This window comes from Canis lupus, chromosome 13 (assembly GCF_003254725.2).
Source record: "Canis lupus dingo isolate Sandy chromosome 13, ASM325472v2, whole genome shotgun sequence".
Classification (NCBI taxonomy): domain Eukaryota; kingdom Metazoa; phylum Chordata; class Mammalia; order Carnivora; family Canidae; genus Canis; species Canis lupus.
In genome coordinates this window covers 31,507,082-31,527,411 of record NC_064255.1, presented here as the reverse complement: position 1 = coordinate 31,527,411, position 20,330 = coordinate 31,507,082, and the positions used below count along the sequence as shown (strand labels likewise).

Here is a 20,330-nt window from a genome sequence, read left to right as displayed (position 1 = left end):
AATGCAATTGCTCAACGTTTTAATGTATTTGAATCTTAATTATATCACTTATAAGCAATGGTTTTACTTCCCTGAGACTAAGATTTATTAATCCGTAAAATGGGAATAATAATGAGGATGAAACAAATTAATATATGTAAGGAAAGTGACCGAGTCCCTGGCATATAGTTTGTGTGTTACAGGTCATGGATATTACTGCTGCCAAGTTTTTGTTTTACCTTGGACTAGCCGGCATTGCTGGTTGGGAATACAGTAAATAAATATTTCTGGATGTTGACAATCACATCCCATGGCACATTGAGCTAGGTTTCAAGGTACCGAAGCTAGAAGAAATAGTAGTGGGTGTAGGATCAACAATGGTGTACAAATTAGACCAGCTCTAAAGCCTACAAGCTGTACAATATTGAGCAAATCACCTTACCTTTCTGATCCTTCTGGTCTCCATGTGTATGGAGTAGTTGTGATTAGGGTCTTTCCCATTTCTGAAAAATGTCTCAGTAAGACTCATTGACCTTGAAGGGTTACTTCATTCTTAAGAGTGAATGATCAGAAGATAAGGCCATATCTCTCTAAATACAGCCCAGTGAAACTTAAGTGTGTTTGAGAGGCGATGGTGTTATTGGGAAGGGAGTGACCATAAGAGGAGAAGGAAGGGAAGTGCAACCTGCTGATCATCTACCAAACTAACTGTATGGGAGTCAGTCTTCACACATGTTAGATATTCCCTCCCAAAATCCCTGTCAGAACTGTGGTCTTAGTTCTGCTTTCCCAATAAAAAAGCTAAAATTGGAAGATGTGAATTACCTTTCATAGCATCACAGGAGGGGAAACCCTTTTGTCCTTCCAAGCTGGCCCTTCCTCCACCTAGCCCTTCTGGTTAGCTACTCCCTGGATCATATACTGAACTGAAGTAACTGGTGTCTGGGCCTCCAGTCTGGCCTCTGGGATGCAGAAAAGCAGATCATTTTATTTCCTTTCAGGAGCCTAGACTGGTCCCAAGGGACAAGCTCAATCTTAGCACAACTTCCAAGGCCCCTTGTGGTCTGCCTCACCTGCCTCCTGGCCAGCCCCACCTTCTACCAGGCACCCCTCCACCAGTCATCCTTACCCTTCTACTCTGGTTACAGAGCACCTGCTCCATAAACTGCCTCTCTCATCTCTCTAAGATGTGTCCCTGCCCCTTGCTCATAAGGTAGGAGAGGTAGACATACCATAATCAACCAGTCACACAGGTTACCTGTTTGTCCAGCCATCTGTCAGCTACCTATCATTCTCCTCCTCATCTGTCCCTTAATAGTAGCTAATATCAATTAACTGCGTGTGATCAGGACACTACTCTGACCCACTTTAAATTAATTTTGTTTCAGGGGCCTCTGGCTGGCTCAGTCAGTAGAGCACACAGCTCTTGATTTCACAGTCATGAGTTCAAGCTCCATGTTGGGTGTAGAGTTTACCTTAAAAAATAGAAAACCGGGATCCCTGGGTGGCGCAGCGGTTTGGCGCCTGCCTTTGGCCCAGGGCGCGATCCTGGAGACCCGGGATCGAATCCCACATCAGGCTCCCAGTGCATGGAGCCTGCTTCTCCCTCTGCCTATGTCTCTGCCTCTCTCTCTCTCTCTCTTTGTGACTATCATAAATAAATAAAAATTAAAAAATATATATATTAAAAAAAAATAGAAAACCAATTTCAGGGCACCTGGATGACTTGGTTGGTTAAGCATCCAACTCTTGATTTTGGCTCAGTCATGATCTCAGGGCCCTGATCTCAGGGTCATGAGATTGAGCCCTGCATCAGACTCTGCACTCAGTAGGGAGTCTGCTTGGAGTTCCCCTCTCCCTCTCTCTCTATCCTCCCCACCACCCACTTCTCTCTCTCTCTCTCTCTCTCAAAAAAGTAAGTCTTTTTAAAAATAATAAATAAATAATTTTGTTTCACTTAAAACCTTCCCACAATCCTATGACATAGGCATTTTTATTTCCACTTTCCAGATATGAAAGCCATGTCACAGAGAGTTTAAGTTAGGAAGTAGCAGGGTCAGGATATGTGCCCAGGGACTAAGCCTGGGTTCTTAACCACTGTGTGCTACTCAGGTGTGTGGTTACAAATGGTGATAGGATTCATATAGGAAAGGCTGAAGCCACTGTGAACATGCTGCTGGTGATGTGGGCCTGGAGAAGCTGCCCTGAGGAGGCTGTCTGGGAAGCCATGGTCTTCACCAACGGCCTGCTCCCTCCACTCCAATGTGCATACCAACTTCTGCAGGGATAAACCCCTCCTGCTTCATCTCTCTGAAGACTTCCCATTTTTCTGGATGCTGTTTCCTCTGCATAGAAGGCCTGCCTCTCTTCATCAGGCTAACATCTGCTCATTCTCTCATTTGCCAAGCAATTATTGGGCCCGCTATTGTGTCAGACACTCTGGTGTCTGAGTCTAGAGAGAAAAACAGACAGGACCTCTGCCCTCTGGTGCTCACCATCCGGAGGCAAGATGCACATGCAAAGATGCACAGAATGGGTGAGATGCTTGGCATCACGGGCTGTGCACGAAAAGGGTGCAAGAAAAGAAAAACATAGCCTGCCTGTTTCATAAAACATTACCATTTTTCAGTATAAAAATACTATATAGAATATATATTTTTAGCCTAAGATCAGTTTCAATTGTTACCAGATCAGCAATCTGAAAGCCTCTAGTTATTTTTTTCAGTGTAATAACTTTTATCTTCCCATCTCTTCCGATCTTCCTCCTCTCCGCCTCCCCTCACCCCCTCCCCTCTTCTCTCTTTTCTTCCTAATCATCCCTCAGAGATGATATGAATGCCTCCTTTCCTTCTTGCATGCCAGGCACTATGCCCATTGTTCATCCTTCAAAACTCAGTTCAGGCCTTCTTCCAGAAGACCCTCCTTGAACTGTAAGATTCCTAAGAAAATTGAGCAGGGTCCCCTTCTCTCTGCTCCCACTGTCCCATGAAAGCTGATTGAGACCGCAGTGGGAAGGTGTGCTATCTGCCTCCCACTAGACTGTGCACTCCCTACACAGAGAGTTTGATGCAGTGTCTGCAAATAGGTACTTGATGGAGGTGCTCACTAACGATTCATTCTATGTATAAATAAATTGCATTCAAGAAGAAACCATGATGGATGCTATAGGAATTATGCAGACAAAAAGGGCTTGATTATACAATTGAAGTTCTCTTGCAACCTGAGATTCTGTGAGATATTCCAAGTTCTGTAAATCGCAGGGCAGCCTGCATGCCTAATCCCTTTTGGCACAGCATATCTCTTGTGATAGTGGGCATCTCTGTCACATCTCTTTACTTAAGACTCATGTAAAATCTCTGATTTTGGCAAAGACTCTTTATCGCCTTGGTCTTCCAAAGTATTAGAATCTCAGATTTTTAGCTGAGCACATGGCCACCTAGAGTAAAATCTGCATCTCTTAGCCTCTTTTACAGACAGATGTAGCTAATGGGAAGTTAGTAACAGTGCTATGTAATCTTTTCCCTTCTGTCCTTAAAAATAGGACATATGGGACACCTGAGTGGTTCAGTCGGTTGAGGGGCCCACCCTTGGTTTCCCCTCAGATCATGAATTCAAGGTTCTGGGATGGAGCCCCACATCAGGTCAGGCTCTGAGCTTAGCAGGGAGTCTGCTTCAGGATTCTCTCTCTCTTTCTCCCTCTGCCCTTCCCCTTGCTCACTCACACTCTCTCTCTAAAATAAATTAATACATCTTAAAAAAAAAAAAAAAAGAAGTATTCCCCTTACTTATCTCTCCTCTACCTTAGTCCCACTGGCTGGAATATCCACCCATTCATGTGGTAAAGTTATCGCTTGGACAAGTGATGGAGCAACAAGATAGGAGCTTGAGTCTCTAGCAGCTTGGAATACTTACTGACCTTAGAATGCTCACTTCCAGAGGTAAAGCAGAGAGAGAGAGAGAGAGAGAAGTAGACTTCCATGTTGTTTAGGATACCGATATTTTGGGTCTCTGTTACATGCAGCCATATCTAGTGTTGACTGATCTTCCTTTTGTAGAAACACAGACTGTCAGAGGTACATGGGACTTTAAGGTAAACCTAACTCAATGTTTTTTAACCTTTTCAGAGTCAAAAACATTTTAAAATTAGACAAAAACTAACTACTCTAAAATAAGATAAAATGCATGTCCATAGTGGACCACAACCCTAATGTGTAAACGTCTGGTTGCAAACCCTCATTTTAACCATAAACAAACTGTGTCTCAGAAAGACTCCAAAATTTATGGAGGGTCACATGAGAAATTGATCCAGGGATTTCTTGCCCTTAAGCAGGTGCATTTTCCTCTAGGAGACATCCTCTGGCTTCAATGGGCAATTCTCCAGTGACAGTCTTGTGATGGGGTTTCAGAGATATTTTAGGTTTCTTGGGAGATATTGATGACTTCGTCTCCTTTATTGATTCATTCAGTCAGTCATCCACTTAAGAAGTAATTATTGAGCACCTTTCAGGATCAGGAACAGGGCAATGCACCATTATGCTCGGTGAACAAAACACAGATATCACCCTATGCTTATGGGTCTTACATCCAGTGGATGAGTCAGACGTTAAATAAGTCAAAGCACAAATACATTTATAATAACAAACTGGGATGAGCACTGTGAAAGAAGTGAATGAGATGGTAGCAGAGAACAGTAGGCCAACTCCTGAGAATCAAGGAGACCACTTTGTGGAGCTGACATTTAAGCTGAGATGACAGATGGGAATGAACCTAACATGTGAAGAGAAAAGCAGGTGTGCTCCAGATGGAGGGGATAACCCATGTGAACATCCTGAAAAGGAAAGGGTTAGAATACTAAATAGCTGGGGAGGAAAGTTCAGTATGGAGGGGTTAAGGAAGTAGAGAAGTTAAAATGTTGGCCAGGGCAAAACCATGCAGGCCCAAGTGGACCCTTAATGGCCTCCCAGCAAATTGGGCTTTTATCTTAACTACAATAAGAAAGCATAGGAAGGCTTTCTTCCAGAGGGAGAAGGATGTGATTCTAGATTTCTCAAAGACCATTGTGGTTGCTATGTGACAAAGACTTGGGATGGTGATCAAGAGTAGACAGGGAGACATCTGAAAGCATATAGTCACAACCCATGTCACTGATAATTGGGTTGTGCAGATGGATTTGAAATGTATTTTGGGTATAAGATGTATTTTTGGCTTGGTGGTAGACAAGTTGTAGAGTGTGGGGAAGGACAGACGAGAGAAGAGGCGATGGGTTTCTTGCAAACCTTAAAGGATTCCTCTCTGGCATTCTCCAGCAAAGGGAGCCCAGATAAATTCTAGTGCTGATGGAAGGTACTTCTCAACAGCTGTCGGCCTGCTCACAGACCTTTATTGGATGCAAAAGCAAAACAAGGTTAAACTCCAGATTGCTTCAGTAGGCTAAATGCCACTTCATAAGGAAAAGGCTGGAAATTATACATTCAGAATAAGGTTAGAGAGGATTTCATTCATTTCTTTTTGATAAAATTACCACAAATAACTGATTTGATTTGGAAGGAAATAAGATGTGTGCTACAGTTTTTGACTTATGCTTATATGAATTGAGTAAATTTCTAAAAAGAAATTTAGAACTTTAATTCAAAAATGTTTCAGAAAACGTTTCTACTTAATTACTCATAATTATGTTTCTATGGTAATAACTTAGTGTTTTAGAAGCAAAATAAGTGACAATTGATCGCTTGTCTGTCTTTGAGCAACAAGTGGAAGATGTGGTGAAAATTGCCTGTCATTATTTTTTTTTTTTTTAGTCGAGAAAGCTGAGCCCTTTCCTGACTGAGTCCAGGTCTCAGAAACTTGCTGGAAAACCAAAGCTCCCTCTATCCTCCCTGCCACTTCAGCCGGACAGATGGGGAAACAAACATGGAGCACATAGTAAAGCCAAAGAAGTTTGTATATGTTAATTTATGTTGATTTTCACAACAACTTGAGTAGTTTTTTTTTTTTTTCTCCATCTCTACTTTTCATCTGAGGAAAAAGAGAAACTGAAAGAGCTGAGGAAGGGCCCACAAGGAGTAAGAGGAGGAAAGCAGAGTTGAATCTCGAAAATCCACACTCTGGATCATGTTACTCTTATGCAGAAAGCCTCTCATCCAATTTCCTGTTTCACTCATTCCACAAGTGTTTCAAAGTTTTAGATGTGAAAGGGCAATATTAAATATTCTCAGAACGTCAACTCTCCCCAGCAATGCTTGGCTCTTAGTTCTGACAACTTTGTATTCTATACAGCAGATCTATTGACCCCAACTTTCATTCCTTTGCTCCTGCCTTTTCCATGTGACTTTAAAGTTCTTCTCACTGGAAGCAGAGGTATTGACTTTGGTCTCAGCCATGTGACCTGCTTTGGCCAAAGAGATGGTTGCGTTCATGAAGCAAGAAGATGCAATGAAATGCAGTGCCTGATTCTATTTGCTCTCATGCGCTCTTACCATTACCTGGGAAGACGGTCTCCTGAGTAGGCACTTACCCTAAGCCTTGTTCCCTGACATAAACCCATGTGGCACAGACCTCAGCCTAAATTGCAGTGAGAAGCCAGGCCCAGTTGACTCACAGCCTGAAGCAGAGCCACCCAGTCTAACCCAGCCAAGATCAACCAATAGTCCATTGACCTGTGGACCTATGAGCAAGAGAGTAAGTGGTTGTTCTATCGTTTTCAGTTTGGGGGTAGCTTATCTTACATCATTTCTGGGGCAATAATCAATTAATATATCTATGACAGTTGCTTTCACCTCCTGGGTAATTTGCTCTGGAAAACATCTGTAGCCAGCAAATAGTGTTTGAGCACTGGCTATGTGAAAATCAATACAAGATTCAAACAGTGGCTTTGGAAAATTCAAAGATTAAAGCACAGGATTCCTTCAAGAGAGCTCATAGGAGAAGAAAAGGTAAAAGATACCACACACGTGGGATAAATAAAGCAGAGATGGGAGGGAGTCACTGAGTATGGGTTGATTATAGAACTTACTAGCTTCAGGGGTCCACATTAGAAGGAGGATCCATCTCTAAAAGTTGATCCAGATGTTCAATCAGTTGGAAAATATTAAGCAGGCTATATGGCCAGGAGAGTGATAGTAGGCATGTCCTATACTCATTTATTTGTGTTTTAACATAACACTTATGAAAATTTACTCCATTCCAGATTCCCTCCTAAGAAACTTCAAACATTGCCAATTGAATCCTTTGAGGCAAATGTAATTAGTCCTTCCCATTTCATAGATTAAGAAACTGGGATTTGAATAACTGACTTGTTCTAAATCACACATCTACAGAGCAGGGATAAAAAGTGACAGCCAGCTTCCAAGATGGCACCCAATGATTCCACCTCCTGGTGTTTGTCCTGGCACAGCCCCTCCCACTCATACCAGGATGGTCTGGGTGGCCAACAGAACCCTGCAAAGTGATGGAAGGTCACTTCTGAGGCTAGGGTTTGGTAGACAAGGTGATTTCCATTTTGGTCTTGTGCTCTTTCTCTTGGACCACTTGCTCTGAGGGAAGCCAGCTGCTTTGTTGTGTGGACTCCCAGCAGTCTAATGAGGCCCACTTGGCAAGGAACGTAGGCCTCTTTTTTTTTAGATTATTTATTCATTTATTCATGAGAGACAGAAAGAGAGAGAGGCAGAGACACAGGCAGAGGGAGAAGCAGATTCCCCACAGGGAGCCCGATGTGGGACTGGATCAGGGACCCCAGGATCACGCCCCGGGCCAAAGGCAGGTGCTAAACTTCTGAGCCTCCCAGGGATCCCCCGTAGGGCTCCTATTAGTCACCAGTGAGGGACTGAGGCCAGTCAACAACCATGGAATGAATTTGGAAGAGGACCCTCCAGTCCTCGGATAACTGCACCCCCACTGAGGATGTAACTGCAACCTTCTGGGACACCCAGAGCTGTTGTGCCCAAGATTACGAATCCGAGAAACCACCAAGGAGCCGACACGGATGCAAACACAAGAGGGTTTATTTACAAGCTCGAGCTTGGGTCCAAGTGTACCTGACACAGAGAAGCAGGGACTTGGACCCCGAGGTGGGTTTCAGCTTAGTTTTATGGGCTGGTCTAGGGGACCTCCAGAAGGGAGGGGGGGGAGTTTCTCAAGTTCTGTATACATTCTGATATGGGGCTTTCAAGGGCATTAAGCTCTGTTCTCATTCTGATATGGGACTTTCTGCCACTGGCTTGAGCTCTGTTCTCATTCTAATATGGAGCTTTCTAGGGCGTTAAGCTCTAAGCTGTTTTTTCCTGTAATTGAAGCAAGGTAAGTCTCAGCTCTTATTCACAGGGGCCTGGGATGGCTGCACTTGTGCTAACGCTGAACTTAAGGTGGAATGGCCTTGATTTTCTCGGCCTCCACACCTGACACACAGAAAACATGAGGACATAATATTTGCTATTTTACAGTAATTTCCCCTGCAGCAAGAGGTAATACAAATGGCCACTTTTTCCAAAATTCCCAGGGTGTGGCACTGCTTTAACAGTTAATAATAATTTTTTAATAATAAATATAAATGTTTCTGTCACCTTCACAGTTTATAAACAGCATGCTCACTTTCGCTCATCTGATAGAGGAATCCATTCTCTACTTCACAATGCGCTGACTCATTTCAGGGTAGTAAAATTCCCAGTTGCTAACTTTTTGCCTGATATCCAGCACAGTAGAGCAGAAAAAATGTGGTCGGTGGTGGGGTCAGACAGACTGGATTATTTTAAATACAGTAACTTTTATATACAGGGAAGTTAAGCAGGATTTTAAAGGTACAGCTCAATGAGTCTTAACAAATGCATTCTCCCATGTAACAAAAAACACCAGTAATAATAAAGAATATTTTTATCACCCAGAAATTTCTCTATGACCCTTCCCATGTAATCCCCACTGCTCCCAAGACAACTGGCGTTCTCATCATGGATTAGCTTTGCCTGTCCTGGAATTTTCATGTAAATGAAGAATACAGGATGTATTTCATGTGGTATGATGTTCTTAGAATGCATTCATGTCGCTGTGGATAACAATACAGAGCATTTATCGCTAATTAGTAGTTCACAAAAATTATATAATATATAGAATATAATGCATTATCATATACTTACACATTCTTCTCATGATGGGTCATTTCCAGATTGTGACTTTTTAACCAAGCGGTTACACTTAAGACAAGTCTTTCCCTGGATGTATATTTTCATTTATCTTGGGTAAAATACCTACAAACAAATTTGATGGATCCTAGGATAGATATATAACTTTTTAAGAAATTGCCAGTTATCCAAAGCATTTGTATTACCACAATCCTGCCTGTAGTATATGAAGGTTCTGGTGGCTTTACATCATAGGCAACATTTGGTGTTATTATTTAAATTTCACCCATTCTACTAGATCCATAGTGGTATTTCATTGTGGTTTTAATTTGCATTTCCCCAATGACTAAGGACACTGAGCTCTTTCTATAAGCTCATTACGCATTAATACATTTTCTTTTGTGAAGCGTCTGTTCAAGTCGTTTGTCTATTTTTATGACTACTTAAAAATTATTGACTTAAAGGGATTTTTTATAGTATGGATTTGGGTCTTTTGTCAGATATATGCACTGTGAATAATTTCTCCCAGTGTGTGGCTTGCCAGTTCATATTCTTAACAGACTTTTTCTTTTTTCTTTTTTTTAATGACTAGAAGTCTCTAATTTTGGTAAAGTCCAATTTATCAATTTTTTCTTTGGGAGTTAGTTATTTTTGTATCTTTTCTAAGAAATCTTTGACGCACCAAAGTTTGAATATATCCTCTTTTTTCTTAAAGAGATTAATAGTACTTGCTTTTTATGTGTATGTCCATGATGTCTCTTAAATTAATTTTTTTGTGTTTTATTAGGCAAGTATTGGAATCCCTTTTTCCCACATTTGTTGAATAAAATTTCCTTTTTTTTTTTTTGCTAAATTAGTAACATGCATTTTTTTTTTTGAGAATCAACTGATACAAATGTCCAAATGTATAGGTCTATCTCTGGATTCTCTAGTTCTATTCTATTGACTTATTTGTCTGTCCTTAGGCTATTATTACACTGTATTGACTGCTGTAGCTTTATAGTCAGTCTAGAAATTGCATAGCATAAGTCTTCCACATTTTCCTTTTTAAGAATATTTTGTTTTCTAGGTCTTTTGCATTTCCATATAAATTTTAGAATAAAATTTTCAATTTCTTAAAATCTTATGTAACTTTCATTAAATTATGCATTTTAAGAAATTTGTTCATTTCCTCTAACTTATGGAATGTTTTATCTTTCTAACATCCTTGAGATCGTCTCTCTTCTATTCCAGAGTTTTGTTGTATTTATCCTGTTCCAGGTTTGCTGATTTTTTTGGATCTATAGCAATTGATATTTTCATCAAATTTGGCACATTTGAGCCATTTTTCCTTGAAATATTTTCTCTGCTGTATTCTCTTAATCCTCTCATGTGGGGGCCTCAATTATACATATGCTAGGCACTGATGTTATCCCACATGCCTCTGAGGCTCTGTCCCCTTTCTCAAGCTCTCCCCCTGATATTCTTCAGACCCTTCCACTTCTATTCATCTATCTCAAGTGTATTGATCCATTCTTCTACCATCTCTAATGTGTTAAGTCATATGATAAATTCTATTTAAGTATTATTATAATTTTTAGCTTTAGAATTCCCAAATCAAAGAGCCCAAACATGAGGCTCATCTTATGTGATTCTCTTTAGCGAAAGATCACAGTCCAATGTGTGAAAACACTTGCTTCATCTTTTTGTACAAATTTTATTGTTGTTTGGGACCAGAAGGTAAGTTTGTGCTAGTTATTCCACTATGGGGCAGTGCCAGACTTAACTTTCAAAGTTTTGACCGGATGATATCTCGCTGTGTGATCTGGGACAGATTAACTCATATTCCGTGTTTCCGTTTCTCTATTTACAAATGAGGATCACAGTACTTAGACTATAAGTTCAATAACGGCAGCTACCTTGCCCATTTTCCTCTCTAGTGACTAACCGATACCTAGCATGTAGAGAGCATGCAACATATATTCATTATTTAACTGTAATTGTTCACTCAAACGTGTTACCAAGTGAATACCTACTACAGATGATGTGAAAAATAAATTAAATCATCTGTAGAATGTGATTGGTATAAAATTTGGCTCCAAGTAAGGATTCAGGACACTACAGATACTTAAAAGAAATGATGGCTGAAATGAACTAAATTTCCAGGTCCAGGATCTACGTATATTCCATCTGAGAAAAAAAAAAAAAATCAGCATTGGTAGCATTTTAGGAAAAAGGCATAAATGTGCTTCATGCTAGAACTTTACTAAATGGTTGATGAATGCCACTGTAGATCTGAAAGGGTATGAGGCCAGTTCACCCTCACTGTTGATCCTCTACTTGGAGCATTCATGAGTCCTATGTGCCAATTTGTTGCCAGAGCATTGGTTGGCTGACTGGCTATTTTACCGGTGGTATTAGGCATTAGCATGGTGGGGTGGACAGGCTGGCTGGGCTTTCTTGGCTGAATCTCTGCATCACCCCCTGAGAATGGTGTCACTGCTGACAGTAATGAGTCTCTGCACTCCGATGACTTGGAAACAAGCCATGATTTCTGGCCTGGTGTAAAACTACAACTGCAGTGGGGAGGCTGGGAGAGAAGGCAGCAAGAAGAAGCCAGATTTATGAAGCTCTAGGGTGATGTGCAAGCCTCTGCTTTCTGGCAGTGCAATGGCCACCTGGTCAACAGTCCCTGTTATGCATTCTGTTTTACTTTTCAAAGTGCTTCTCATGTCCGTGACCTTCTGTGACCCTCACAGCATCCCCTGAATGGGCCCATTTTACAGATATGGAAACCACCTGGGAATGACAATGTGACTTGGTCAAGGCCACACAGCTAGGAGGTATGAGAGACAGGCTTGGAATACTGTAGCAGAGGGCAAGCATTTTTTTTTCATAATCTAGAAACAGTGGTTTCCATCCCTTTATCCAAATGATGGTCATTTCAGAGTGCACTGCTAAAAAATGAGACAGGTACTTGGAATACAGCAGGTCTCTCTGTCTCCACACAGAGTTCTTAGCACTTCAGAGGTCAGCAAGACCTCAGACAGATATCAACAGGTCTAGTTGCCTTATTCTGTAGATGCTGAAGTGGAATCTCAGAACGGTTGAGCCACTCATTGAGGCTCAACGGCAAGTCCCCAGGACACCAGAGGCGCCCCTATTCATCTCCCCTTCACATTATGCTGTTTTCATAAAAGCCTCTCTGGCCTCTGGCTTCCCAGAATCAAAGAAAACAAGACAATGGCAGCTTTGGGGCCTGGGTAGAGCACAGGCCCTAACTCCACTAAGAGGCTGTGGATCAGCTGGACAGGTCACCATCAAAGAAAGCCTTTATGAAGAAGGGGCGTTGAGATGCCCAATCAGTAGCACAGTTTTGTGAGTTTCTCTAACCTTAAGCGTGTCGAGCTGTATTGATTAGAACCAGTTGGGAAATGAATTACTGAGGCTGATCTATAAAGAAATTCAATCTGGAGATGAAGCAAACTGCCATCAAGATTCCTTATTAGGCACTCCGTACCACACGCCAAATAAAGCAAACAGACACACACAAAGGGCAAACTTTTTCGTGGGTTGAAAATGACACTGTGATTGGGGAATACAAGGCAGGTAATACCACCGTAATTGACCATTTTTTAATAACCAACAAATCGATCCCTCCCTAACAATGCTTCCACAAAGTGAGACTAGGAAGGGCTGTATTAACAAAGAGGGATGGAAATGAAATTAAGCCCCCAGCATGACTTTTTCAGGATCCATAAGATGGGAGTATGATTCTGTCATAAACTGCATTCTATAGAGAATCCAAAATGGTTACCTCATTTAATTAGGAGGAGAAAAGTGTGTGGGGAGAGAGGGAGTCTTCTGAGGAGTGGGAAGCCAGAAAAGATATCGAACCCTCCATTTCAAAAATTGCTTAGCAAAAGCAATTTTAATTGCTGCCTTTGTTATAAAAGATTAAAAGTAGTTATGTCCCCGTGTACCTCACTTTAAACAATCGATATGTTCCTGAATAGTTATGTGCAAATCAAATTTTTGTAAATCGAATCCAATTTTAAATGCCTTTAGAGAGTTTGCTGTTTCAAGGAACCTCTCTGGTGAACTTTTTGTAAGGCCTAAAACTCTCCTCTTATTTATTGGGCTGATAGGTTAAAATCTCTTTTAAAATATCATAAATTGGGCCAATAGAATTTTGTCCCCTCTCCCATTTTGGAAGAAAGAGCTTGAAAACAGAATGGAAATAGGTGACTTAAAGACACACTATAACAGCTAATGGTACATCCCATGATGGTTTAATTTAGTAAATGCTAAGATTACCTCTTCTATCTTCCATGTTCCAGCTGTGATACTCAGCAATGCTGACTAGCATTTAGCATTAGGACAATGAGACTCTGAGAAAGAATTTAAAAAAAATGATTACTTGGAAGGAACTCTAAGGATTATCTAGTCCCACCTTCAAAACAGAGATATTTTTCTTTGCAGCATTCCAGAATGAAGAGTATTTAGGATCTCTTTAGATTGCTTGAATGTGCTGTGATAGTCATTCATAAGTTTATTTGTTAACTATTTAAGGAGTATTAACTATGTGAGGAACTAGGGTCTGGAAAGGCAGTGGAAGAGAACCAGATAGAGCACTCACCTTCTATAGAATTTAATTTATCTGGGAGGGCAGATATGAAATACATAGTAGCACAAATAATTGAGGCACTACCATTCTGATCAACGTTGTGAAGAGTAAATATAGGTGCTAGGGAAATGGTCAAGGAAAATTGACCTGAGGGAGTTGCATTTAATCTAAGACTTAGAGGATGAATAGGGCTGAGGCAAAAGGAATGACCAGAAGGCAGTATGTGTGGAATCAACACACTCCATGTTGTAGTTTGAAATGAACTCTCTGGCTGCAATGTGGATAATGGACTGGAGCAGGACAAGAATGGACACAGAGAGACCTGTGGTCAGGCTAAAAGATGCTGGGGGCTTGGGCTGAGATGCTAGAAGTAGGGAAGGGGATGAATGACAGTCCCAACAAATTAAAGGGAGTAGGATCAATAGGACAGGGTGGTTGACTCTGGAGTGGAATCAAGCAAGGCAAAGTGTCAGGGAGAGTCAAGGATGACCTCTGCATTTCTGGATTGGGCTAATGGAAAGGTAGTGATGCCATCTACTGAAACCAAGAGCATTGGTGGGAAAGTGGCATGGGGATAAGAGATTTGGTGTGATGAATTCTGGTCATGTTGAGCCAGAGGTGACATTAGTGGGGATGTCAAGCAGGTAGTTTAATAACTGAGTCTGGGACTTGATGACTTTTACCATTGTGGCAGATTGTGACCACTCTGTAGCAATGCTAGCACACCACAGCTTCCACAGTACTAGCTGGAGGCATTCAAAGACATAGCTTCAATTTCTAGGGAAATGAAGTCCTAAGGGGACTGATATACAAGGCCAGCAGCCAAAACTATAACTGAAACATATAAGCTAGACTTAGACAAGAATTGAGTGACGAGAATGGGTACCCAGTTCATAAGAAAGCAGCAGGGGCTCACTTGTTAGTGTTACCACTCAATATTTATGGCTATTCTTGGATCATTGAGACATAGAAAGCAGTAGCCAAGAGAGTCCTTTGACCAGCATTGAGGTAGGAGGCAATGTGATATCAAGCTCAGTGCTCAGGAGTAAGCTTCTGCAAAATGTTTGAACCCCAGGTCCATGTGGTTACCATAGAGAGGCATGCACCATGCCAGGCAGGTGGGACATTTGACAGACTCTCATACCTCTCATTATATGCAGCTGGTGCCTTTGTCTAGGGAGATGAGAAAAGTGAGCTGGGTGTATTTTGTGTATCTATTTTGTGTGTCATCTCCCCATATTCAGCTGTTTATATTTTGGTGTGTCTTCTGGTAGCTGTATCTCCTTCTTGATATACCAAAGTCTAAGTCAACAGCTCATCAGAAAGGAATCTTGGTATTCCTTTCCATCTCTTGGATGGAGAAGAGGCCATCTCTTCCAGGTGCATATGATGCAGCTTTATCTAAAAATAGTATAAGCTTTTTGACTGGAATTAGGAATCAACCCATTGACAAGTAAGAGTCAGTCCTAGGGCTGTATCCATTGGAAAAGAGGTGTTCTACTTTGTCCAGATTGCCAGTGTCATGGAGCCCAAGCCTGGAACTGTTAGTGGGTACCTTTGCCATCACATCAGGAGATTGTCCTTGTTAGTGAAGCCAACACAGAAAAATGCAAAGACCTAGACATGTGGGTGAAGGACAGCAAAGAACCAATGGAGAGAGACCTATATCTGGGGAGAACCTTTGAAGTCCTTAATTCAGCTGTTTTTTGTTTTGTTTTGTTTTTTTATTTTTATTTATTTATGATAGTCACAGAGAGAGAGAGAGAGAGGCAGAGACACAGGCAGAGGGAGAAGCAGGCTCCATGCACCAGGAGCCTGATGTGGGATTCGATCCCGGGTCTCCAGGATCGCGCCCTGGGCCAAAGACAGGCACTAAACCGCTGCGCCACCCAGGGATCCCAGATTCAGCTGTTTTTGGAGTGCATCTACTTTTGTCTTCTAATTTACAAAGACCCATAGACTGTATTTTCTGTCTAAACAAGTTTGGGTAGGTAATTCGGTCACCTGAAACTGAAAAAACTTCTGCCCAATTCCATGTCTGGGTTTTGATTACTCTTACTTTAGTGACATATCTGTCCCTTGGAATGCTCCTTGTTTGATTTTCAGGGATGGAGTCTATAGATCATGTGGTCACATTGAAGCTTAGAAGTGGAGGATGGTGAGCTACTGTAACCGGTATTCTCAACAGAATGACATGGAAAGGAGAAGAGCAATGCAAGGGAAAGTGTGCCATTAGCAGAATTCTGGAAATTAGGAATGTTGAGCAGATGCCCTTACCTAACCAAGGGTGCCTCTGTCCACAGGAATATGGAATTGTTTTCAGTGTGCTTCCTCCCTAGAGATTGGAACATTAAGATTACACAGGCTATTTAAACCAAAGAGAACATAGGGCACTGCCCAACAATTCAAGATTTTCTAGGTACTAAAAGGTCCTCTTTGCAGGGAGATAAGATATGGGGGGAAATGTTTAGGTGGCTGGAAACATCTAAGGCTGACTTTTTGTGTTAGTGATCTTATCTCCAGAAAAAAAATAGAAAGAAAAAGAGGCTTACAGATATTTGCAGGGTCCCTTCAAAGTTCCACAGCAATCTTAACTGAGCCAAAAATCCAGAATATACAAGCTGAATATATGAGTTTTGCTAGACCTCCTTAGAACTACTCCACTGTAGGTCATATTGGCTCTTGAAGCTGGTGCCTGGGCTGCATGTCTAGGGTAAGGGAAATGGTCTGTGGCCATCGCTGTGGGGAAAGGAAGGAAGCAGAGGCTGGCAGTCAAGTAGCATCGGGCAGAGGAAACAGGGAACCAAAATCTTATAGTCCCAAATTGCTGCCTATTGTGGTCATCCTTTGTATATTGTCCATTATGAAGGATGTAAATAGTAATATCCATTGTAGAAGAGCCGGCAGTAAAGCTAGATTCTCCAATGTGTCGTGTCTCCCTTCCTTTCTGTCACTTGTCTTTATCACATTTTACCAGAGCTATTTCTGTCTATGGAGAGTTAGCAGGAAGATCACATATTGTACAGAGAGCGGGTGTTAAATTTATGCAAAGGGAAGGAATGTGTTATGGCAAAAATTATTTATTGCATGGCATCTCCCTTGAGGGTTAGTCTCTTGTTAGAGTTTTCAGGACAGCAGCTCTATATTTGTCACATGGCAGAGCCACACTCCTGCCTGCCTCCTGCTGTCAGTGCCAAGAGCATTTATGTAAAGTTGTGATGCAAACCTGCACCTTTAGGAAGCATGATCTGGTCCAACACTAAGTATCTTGTCTCAAAGCCATTTGTGTTCTGAGAGGAATGAGTCTTCAGCCAGTGAGGAGGAAACAAAGGGACAGAAAAGTGTCAGATAGACTGGAATTGGGCCATGTTTTGGCATAACAATGAGTTGAACTGGTGGGACATTTTATTGCACTGAGCATTTTAGAAGGTGGCATGTCGTGGGGTAGCATCAAGAGTCCATCAGACCTAAAACTGGATCCTGTTTCTACCATTTACTAGCTATGGCTCTCAGAAGGGGTTAGTTGACATCTCTGAGCCTTCATCTTCTTGATCGTGAAATGGGGACACTAATACCCACTTGCACTGTGTCATGAGTAGTAAGTGAAATAAAGCATATGCCCAATGACAGGTGCTAAAATAATATTCTTTTTCTCCTTCCTTTTTATAAAATCAAATATTAGTTCACTATTTTTCCAAGAAACTCTATTCCCTAGATCATAAGGGTGGCATTCTCTATGATTGGAATGACAGATGCTTGGTATGCATAGCACAGCTTCCTTCTTACTTTCTCTTAGAAGACATTGCTTACGGATTATGCCACACTTTCTTAAAGATCCCTCAAGATCCTTTTCAACATACCCTCAATGTGGTCATTTGTTAAAAAAAAAAAAAAGTCAAAGTTGACATATAAAGCAAAATATTTTTTCCGTCTGTGATCCAGATCATGTCCGTAAATTACTCTGTTGATTATTGTACCCAGTATGCACAGATGGTTTGGATGTACATTAAATGCACAAATAGACCTCCAGGTGCTCGGAGGACACAGGGATTCTGAAAGATATGCCAACATATTCTTGTTCTTGCTTCAATGTTGAATTATAGAATTTCTATCTCATTTTTGGACATTTGTACCCCATAGCATATGTTCTTAAGACTAGTAAGGAGTCAGCCCATGCTCAGCTTCTCATACACATCTAGGGAACAGAGCTACACAGGGAGGCAGCATGTTCATTAGAGGTTAATGAGCTTTATAGTCAGACAGCCTCTGTGAGGTACCAGCTGTGTGAATTTGGTTAAATCAATTAAACTTCCTGAGCCTCAGTTTCCCCATCTGCACATTTGTATGCATGTATAATATCTGTCTCCTGGGAGCATTATGAAATAATGCTGATAAATAGTGGAGCAGACTTCTATTCACCAGTTGTTATTATTAATTATAACTATTAATTATAATTGCAATAATTAGTATTAATTATAATTGTTATGATTAGCGGGAACATATTTAGGGAAGGGAGATCCCAAGAGACTCAGAACCATGTCATGGAAGAACAAAAAAAGAACTGGAAATTGGAGAAGCTGGGGAAGCCAGGCTGTGGAGCACATGGTAGCTCCGATATGTGATTTAGAATAAGAAATATATATGTGGTCTTCCTCCCCATTTCTGGCTCACAGCTCCTAAAACTGTGAATTTCCTGTGAGATAAAGTTGTCTTTTGTTATGTTAAGGAGATGACTTTCGGAAAGCCCTTAGGCAATTTAAGAATGAGGGTTGGTTGCCAGGGGAACCAACCCTGAGATTAGAGGGTTGGAATTTTCAGTCCCTCCCCCACTGCCACATCCGGGGAGGGCAGAGGAGCTAGAGATGGAGTTCAATTGCCAATCTAATCAATTATGCCTACGTAATGAAGCTTCCATAAAAACCCAAAAGAAGGGAGATCTGAGAGTTCCAGGGTGATGAACACATGGAAATCTGAGCTCTAAGAAAGCATGAAAGCTCTACGCTCTTTTCCCATGCCTTACCCCATGCATCTCTTCCATCTGACTGTTCCTGAGTTATATCCTTTTATAATAAACCAGTAATCAGGTAAGTAAAATGTTTCTCTGAGTTCTGTGAGTTGCTCTAGCAAATTAATCAAACCTGAGGAGGGGTCTTAGGAACCCATAATGTACAGCCAGTTGGTCAGAAATACAGGTAACAATCTTTACTTGCAAAAGGGGCCTGAAAGTTGGTGGGGAGGAGGGGAAAGTGAGCAGTCTTGTAGGACTGAGCTTTTAACCTGTGGAATCTGATGCCATCCTCCACACATATTGGAACTGGTACCAAAACCTATTTAGTAATTATTTTCAAATTTGACTATATGGCATTGATTGTATTATAGTTCCTCAGTATTGGTTATTCTCTCCCTAGAAGGATCATACCTTCTCAGCTTCTTTGATGATCAGCTGGATCATGTGACTTGCTTTGATCAACAAAATGTGAAAGAAAGGGGTGATTACCACAGCTCAGCTGTAAGAACTAGGTGTGACTCCTCCTTCACACTCTCTCCTTGGCCCCAGAACCAAGATGGAGTGTGCTCCTTCAGCCCTGAAATGAAGAAGAGCAAAGAGCAGAGACTCAGCTCAACTGGAACTGATAGATACATGGGCAAGAAAAAAAAAATGTTTGTTGTTATAAATCACTGACATCTGGTACTGCAGCATAAATTAACCAGGTCAAGACATTTTCTTTGTAACTTTAAGGGTCGCATTAGTACCAATGGGCAGAGGACAAAACATATCCTTTTAACAAAAAAAAAAAAAAAAAAGAATTTTCTGTCAATAAAAGCTATCTAAAAATAGAGGACCGCCTTGGCTGGTAATGAATCCCTTAATAATGGAAGTATTCAAAAACAGTTGAATAATTACTTGTTTTCAGTATTACATAGGGTTGAAACAAACAGTCTTCTGAAGGTCAATAATTCTTGGTATTTGGGTAAAAAAGAATTCTGGAGTCAAACAGATGTCCTTATCAGAAAGTTTAATACATTGATATTTGCTATGCCTCTACAAAAACATGTAGCATGTATAGTGTTTTCCAAACTTATTTAACTAGAGAATCCTCCTCACTCCCACCCTTCACCAATCCCAAAAGAACACTTCATGGTACAAATATTTTTTGAAACATGTTTTAGGAAATACTAGATTGACAGCTTCATGATTGTCATTGATTTGGACCAGTTAGAATTTGAGATTTGTTACAGCCCTAAGAGTACCATGAATTAGTCATGATTTAAGCCCTCCAGGAGAATACCAAAGATTTGCTTGCAGCATGGGGGTGCTAGTTAAAATGAAGGGCTTTGCATTCGGATTGAGTCAATCTGAACGATTCCACTGCTCACTGGTTACAAGGTCTTGAGAAGGTTATCTAACCCTTCTTGCTCAGGACTTATGTTCAGGGAATTTATGTCTTATCCACTCTGGAAAGTTCAGTTATATCTTGAAACACTACCTTACCCCCATCCTTCTATATTCTACTTCTATAAACCCTACCAGTTAGATGATGAATTTTGTTGTTCCATGCAGTAAGTCTCCTTTTGCTTCCTTCATATGTTTCATCTCTGGCCTCCAGGACTTCCCTCCTGTGCCTGTATGAGAT

General features: G+C 41.1%; 1 long non-coding RNA gene across 1 annotated transcript; it reads left to right on the top strand.

Moving 5' to 3' along the window:
• The first annotated feature begins 5,059 nt into the window (after positions 1–5,059).
• Positions 5,060–19,503, top strand: LOC112662459 (uncharacterized). The gene is made up of 3 exons (XR_003138564.3): positions 5,060–5,460; positions 5,778–6,657; positions 19,104–19,503. It is a non-coding gene; the product is annotated as an uncharacterized LOC112662459 (long non-coding RNA).
• Positions 19,504–20,330: the final 827 nt, after the last annotated feature.